At 50.5% G+C, this 6000-nt stretch overlaps 1 protein-coding gene across 4 annotated transcripts in view; it reads right to left on the reverse strand.

Moving 5' to 3' along the window:
• Window positions 1–3187, reverse strand: part of C16H10orf71 (chromosome 16 C10orf71 homolog) — a 28047-nt gene extending 24860 nt beyond the window's left edge. The window contains exons 1-2 of one of the 4 annotated variants that reach the window (XM_059899100.1): window positions 2897–3187; window positions 548–670 (exon numbers count right to left, since the gene is read on the reverse strand). The gene's annotated coding sequence lies outside the window, so the exon portion shown is untranslated. The other 3 variants (XM_059899102.1, XM_059899104.1, XM_059899101.1) reach the window with 3 other exon arrangements.
• Window positions 3188–6000: the final 2813 nt, after the last annotated feature.

Genomic DNA, 6000 nt, shown 5'->3' on the forward strand with positions numbered 1-6000 from the left:
GGGGACCCCCGGGATGTGGGAGAACACACAGTCTGTGGGCGGGTTCCCTGTTGAGGCCACACATGCTCTCAGAGTTCATGGGCCAGAATGTCCTGATGACCAATTGTCCTCTTTGTTACAGCTGGTAGGACCCTGCCTGGCGCAGCATTGGGGGACACAAGAGAGCCAGTCTCCTGCCATAGAATAGAACCTGTGGGGTTGCCCCCATTTGACAACACAGTGCCCTGGGCACACCCAAGGCTTGTACCCGTTCAGCCATGTGGGAGCAGAGCGCCCTGACAGATGCACAGAAGGACAAAGTCACACACGTCTATACCATGTACCCTGTTCCCGCATAGTCCACATGGCAATCCAGCACCACGGCACACCCAGCACTGAAGAAGCTCAGCCCCCGACATGCCCCTGGCCACTCACACCGCCCTGCACAGCGCCCTGGCACAGAGCAACATCCCAACCCCGCCGGTGCAAGAGTGCACATCCCTCTGGGCCGGCCGGAGCTTGAGCCTCCCAGCCTGCACGAGGGACCCAGACAAACGTCCGACCCTACCTTCCGCTCTCCGCTAGTCCCGGCGGCTTGCTCTTCAGGCCTCCCAGGAACCGGACAGAACCCTAACTCTTCCAGCAGCCCGGCTCTGCCCAGCAGCCAAAACGTCTTCCCTTGTCAGCCAGACTGCCCAAAGATAGAGGGGACCGGACTCAAGACCCAGACCTCTTATTGTTCACAAACCTGCCCACCTGAGGAAAATCAGTGACCAGAAGCTGGCCAGACACTGGAAGTTCGGGAAGCGCACCTAAATAGAGACCCAGCCGGGGGAAACCAAATGGTGTTCTTGGTGGGGAAGAGGCAAACAGTCCCCACTGCAACACCCGCGTGGTGTCAAGTAACAGTCAGATTAAACAAACAGCCTCAGCAGCTATTTTTACATCCAGATCGGCCACCGGGTAATAGATAACTTGGGGAGTGAGAAATTGCTTGCCTCTTAGCCGGACCCTAACCACGATTCCAACTTCAATCCAGAATGCTTTTTAAAACTATTCCAGCACTGAGATTCAAATAAAAATATCCCGAGGTGCAAAGGAAAACATTTGTTTAGGGAAACATTAAAAACACGATATTGTGTGCCTTGGAGCCAGCGCCTGGAGGCCTGCTGATGCCCCGGGGCAGAAATAGCCCGTTTCATCATCGGCTCAGAGGACCGCAGCCTGCATTCCTCGAGTAAGGAGCCGTACTGGGCTGTGCTTTTGGAGCAAAATAACACGCCCAGCTGCAGGCTGGGGGAAGGCCAGCCTGGGGTTTCAGGGTGACAGTTGCAGAAGGATATGAAATAATCAGAGAAGAGGCAAGGTAAGTAGGCACTTGATGAGCCTGGCCATGGCAGGTCTGGTTGTTTGCAAGGTCCAAGTGCCAGTGGATCGACCCCTTTCTGCCAGATTAGAGCTCCCCTCTCCATCTCTGGGAGGGGCTGGTCCCTCCACAGCTCCAAGGTGGGCTTACATCGGCCTTCCCAATGGCCACTTCCTGTCTTGGCCTGGGGTCACCTGCTCCCCAAACTGCCTGCAGACCCCCAGACATTTGCCAACCCCTTTGCCTTTGCTTATGCCGGGCCAGCTCCTGGGTGCCCTCTTTACCCTCTCCAAGTTGACCCTGGAAGAGTCCGCTCACTACCAGGAGCACAAGAGTTTTAATGCAGGAGGTTTTTTTTTCTTTCTTTTCAAGATCCTTTCTCATGCTCCCCTGCCCCATGGCCTGGGAAGGCAGAGGTGCCCAGTCCCAGACAGGTGCTCTGCTCTTTGAGATGCCCAAAGCCCTTGGAAGTCTGTATCGTACTGTACCTCCGTACCTATTTGTGGACTGCCCTGCCTACCCCCAGGGGCTCCTCACAGCCAACAACCTCAGTTCTAGCCCCAACGCAAGGCCTGGCACCACCTCCAGCCTTGAACCCACCAGTGGCCAGGGTCCCAGGGAGCTGGGTCTATGCACTTCAGTTCAAACAAGTTAGAAAGAACAGCTCCTTGTTGCCCTGTAGATGGAGGGTTCAGACCCCCAAGCAGCAAGACCATCCCGCCCCTCCTCCTCCTGGAAGCCTCAAAACTTACCTTTTGCCCTAAGAACTTAGGACCTGGCTGTGGGGACACCTGCTCACTGATCAGCACTCAGAGGTGGTTTGAGGGAGACCCAAAGTGAACCCCTTGATTCTACCCACCCCACCTACCTCCCCTGCTTGTCAAAATCAACACTAGCCAAACTGGTAGATCAATCTGAGACATGAGCCAGCATTAAACAAAACAAAACAAAACAAAACAAAAACAAAACAGGATTTGGAGCCCTGGCCCCTTGTATTTCCTAGCTATTTGACACCAGCCAAATCACTTAACCTCTCTGTGCCTCAGTTTACTCGTCTCTAAGATGGACAGATTGCCTGTGTTCTGTGGGGTTGAAGATCAAATGAGCTCATGTACACGGATATGCTTCTATATTGCAAAGCTTCTCAAATGGTAGTTATTTACTTGTTATTTTTTTCATGATTTTTGCCACATCTTCAACCATCTGTACTATTTTTAACTTATCTTTCTATAAAGAGAATTTAAATTGACCTACTTTTTTAAAAAACAGAGCTTTCTGGTCAACAGCAATACCTGAGAAATCATGGATTTGATGCTCTAATTCTTTTTCTGATTACATGTTGAAATAAATTTATAGCCAGCTCATATGTTATCTGCTTTGACCCAAGTCATTTTGTTCCAGATTTTAGGAATAGTTGCATTACTAAATCCCATTTTATGCAGGAGTTTGCTTTGGGGAGCAGGTAACCTGAGCTGAAATGATTCAGCAGGGCCCCTGATTTTCCTCATTTCCTTTCCTCCCGCTCCTCACAACATTTCTTCCCCAGCTTACTTTTAATTCTTCACAGGTGGTGAACATGACCTCGTGTCTGGCTTAGGATCCTAGAAGCGGTGAGCTTTGCTGTGTGTCAGGCGCTGATGGTGCTTGCTTCAAGTGACTGATTGAGAAAAGAAAACCATAAGGATGGTCCAGAGAACATTCAGGGGGCAGGGCTGTGGCTGGCAGCTTTGTCAACGACGTCAGCAGGAGGGGTCAGGAGAGAACAATAAAACACAGTTGACCTGGCAAGAGGCTGTCCTGGGAGCAGGAGCCCTCAGAGCTTGGTCCATGACTATCCAGCTAGCCTGACCACAGCTGACCGCGGCAGAATCTGATTTCTCCCAGAATATGCCCCCACCCGCCCCGTGCCACGGACACCACGTGTGGCTCGCTCCTGGCGGGGCACTGGCATGGACCACCCCAGGCACAAAACACAGCCAGCGAACTCAGCCCAAGCTCCACCAGGAGCTCATCAGGGTCTGCATGAGCCAGAGCTGGCATCTTTCTGGGGGATGGGCCCAGGCAAAGTGACCACTCTCTTCCAGTCCAGGAGCTGTGAGCTGCATGGAAAGAATGTGAATGAAGACACAATTCTAAATGTAGAATCACGAACGCTATGTGAGCCGGCTCCCTCACCATCCAGAAAAACAAGACCCGCTTGTACATTCTGCAAGAGCATAAATAAAGCTGTCCTCAGGCGGCGTGCTACAGTGTCCCCCCCCACCTTGCAGTGACTTCACTGGCTCTGACTCTCCGCCAAACCTCTGGAGCATCGTGAGAGCTGCCCAGCTGCCTGACGGCATGGGTGAAAATGGCCTCGCTCTTGCTTGGACATGCGTGATGCTGGCTAATTTAATTCTGTGACAGATCTGCTCCGTTCTGCATCTGTACTAATTAGAAACATTCAAAAGCTGGTAAGGAGGGCAATGTAGAATGGGTCCTTCAGGCCAATTTCTGGTGCTGGTGTTTGAAGTTCACATCCCTGCAAATAACATGAGGCAACTCCCCTGATTCTTCCACGCTTGAGACGTGGTTTTGTCGAGCGGCTTGTCAGAGGTCTCTTCGCCACTGCTCGGCCTTCTTTAGGAGTTGTTTCCATAAACGTCTTCAGGAGGTTGGTGCATTTCCCAGGCTTAATAATAATAATAACAACAAAATAGTCATGCCAGTAAACACATATAAAACCTTTACTCTGTGCCCTACTCTGTTCTGAGCCCTTACGTAAATTAACCTACACACTGTACACTCTATCTTAGGGGCCAGTACCATTTTGCTCTATCCCCATGAATTGCTCCCCGTCGGGGAGCTAGGGAAAGATAAGATAGGGGCAACTGATATTTCCTGAGCACCCATTATGTTGCTGTCTGATTTCTTTTCTCACTATACGTGATGACTGTTCATGCCCCCTCTTTCCAGATGAGAAAACGGAGGCTTGCAGAGGTTCTGGATGTCATGCAGCTCATGCTGGCACTGAGGATACAGATGAGGGTTTGTTCTCCAGCCTGTCTGGACTATACGTCTCTGTTTCACCCTCCCTAACAAAACACTCTCCCAGACTAAGTCCAGGGAACATGGCCTCCTTCCATCCACCTGTTCTCCTGTGTCTCTCTGGGGAGAGAGTAAAGTCTGGCCAGGGTACCTCTTTAGCTACTGCTTTGTTATGGGAACTGAGGAGATTCTGTACCTGTCAGCACAGTAAAAGGTTGTCCTCAGGGCTGATGGCAGAATGGGGTGTCACTGCAGGAGGACACTTCTCACCTGCTGAGGGGCCTGATTAATCGGACCCCTCCTTCAGATGGATCCCCTTACCAGGAGCTCTGAGTTAGTGCCTTTGTGAAGGGATGTGCATGATAATGCACATCCAGTGCCTAGCTCAGAGGGGCTGGATTTATTTGGGGGGCCCTGTTTGCAACTCGCAGCTAGGAAACCGCCCACTGGCCCAGGTCACTGAGGCCCCTTCCTTAGGGCTGCTGCTCACCCCATCCGACCAACCTGGTGCCAGACTGGTGGCTGTCAAAGTCAACTGAGGGCTACCCAGTCTGGAGGCTCTCCTTGAAGCCTTTCCTTCAGGACTCTTGGCTTAGGACTTTATAATGACAGATTTAAATGAAAGAAACAGAACCTGTGCTGGGAAATGAAGTAAATCCACCTTATTAAAATACTCCCAAACACCAACAAAATCACGGTGACCAGCTGGGACGATGGCCACCAGGGCATCTGGAGTGTCCGTGAGTCATCTCTCCCCACGGAGGGATCTGGAAATGAGTCAGGAGGGGCTGGGGGAAGTGTGCTCTACTCCCTGCAGCACGGGCCAGGAAACTTTTTCTGTAAAAGGCTAGAGAGTACATGTCTTTAGCTTCGTGGGTCAGATTGTCTTTGTCAGGACCGCTCCACTCAGCTGTGAAAAGCAGTCAGAGATGTTCTGTAGATGAAGAGGTGGGGCTGCGTTCCAATCAAACCTTATTTATGGACACAGAGATTTGAATTTCGTATCATTTTCACATATCACAAAATGTTCTGGTTTTGATTCTCCCCCATCCCCAATTATTTAAATATGTAAAGACCATTCTTAGCTCACATGGCTGTACAAAGTCAGGGGCGGGATGGATTTGGCTCAGGGGCCGTCGTGTGCAGACTCCTGAGCCACTCCTTCCATTTCCATCACCACCAACGTGTCGCTAATGAGCGCTGGAGACCTAGCTGGTCTGAACTGAGACATGTTGTAAGTGTAAAATACACACTGGATTTCAAAGACTTAGTACAAAAAAAAAGAATATAAAATATCTTCTTAGTAATATTCTGTACTGAGTATTGTATTGAATCTGTGTTGAAATGGTAACACATTGAATATTTCGGCTTTAATAAAATATACTGTTAAGATCATTCTCACAAGTTTCTTGTTACTTTTTTCATGTGACTACTGGCAAATTTTAAATGACACATGTATTTCTCTAGGACAGTGCTGGGCTAGCTCTTCTCCTGGTCACGGGCCCTCTCCCTCACTGCCATGAGGCCTCAGTGTTCCATGAGGGCGGTCCGTTCCTGGGGTCAGGGCTGATGTGCTCATGGTGGAAATGTCTCAGCTTCTCCATCATCAACTGCTCTGAGTTCAGACA

The sequence above is a fragment of the Balaenoptera ricei genome, chromosome 16, assembly GCF_028023285.1.
Source record: "Balaenoptera ricei isolate mBalRic1 chromosome 16, mBalRic1.hap2, whole genome shotgun sequence".
Classification (NCBI taxonomy): domain Eukaryota; kingdom Metazoa; phylum Chordata; class Mammalia; order Artiodactyla; family Balaenopteridae; genus Balaenoptera; species Balaenoptera ricei.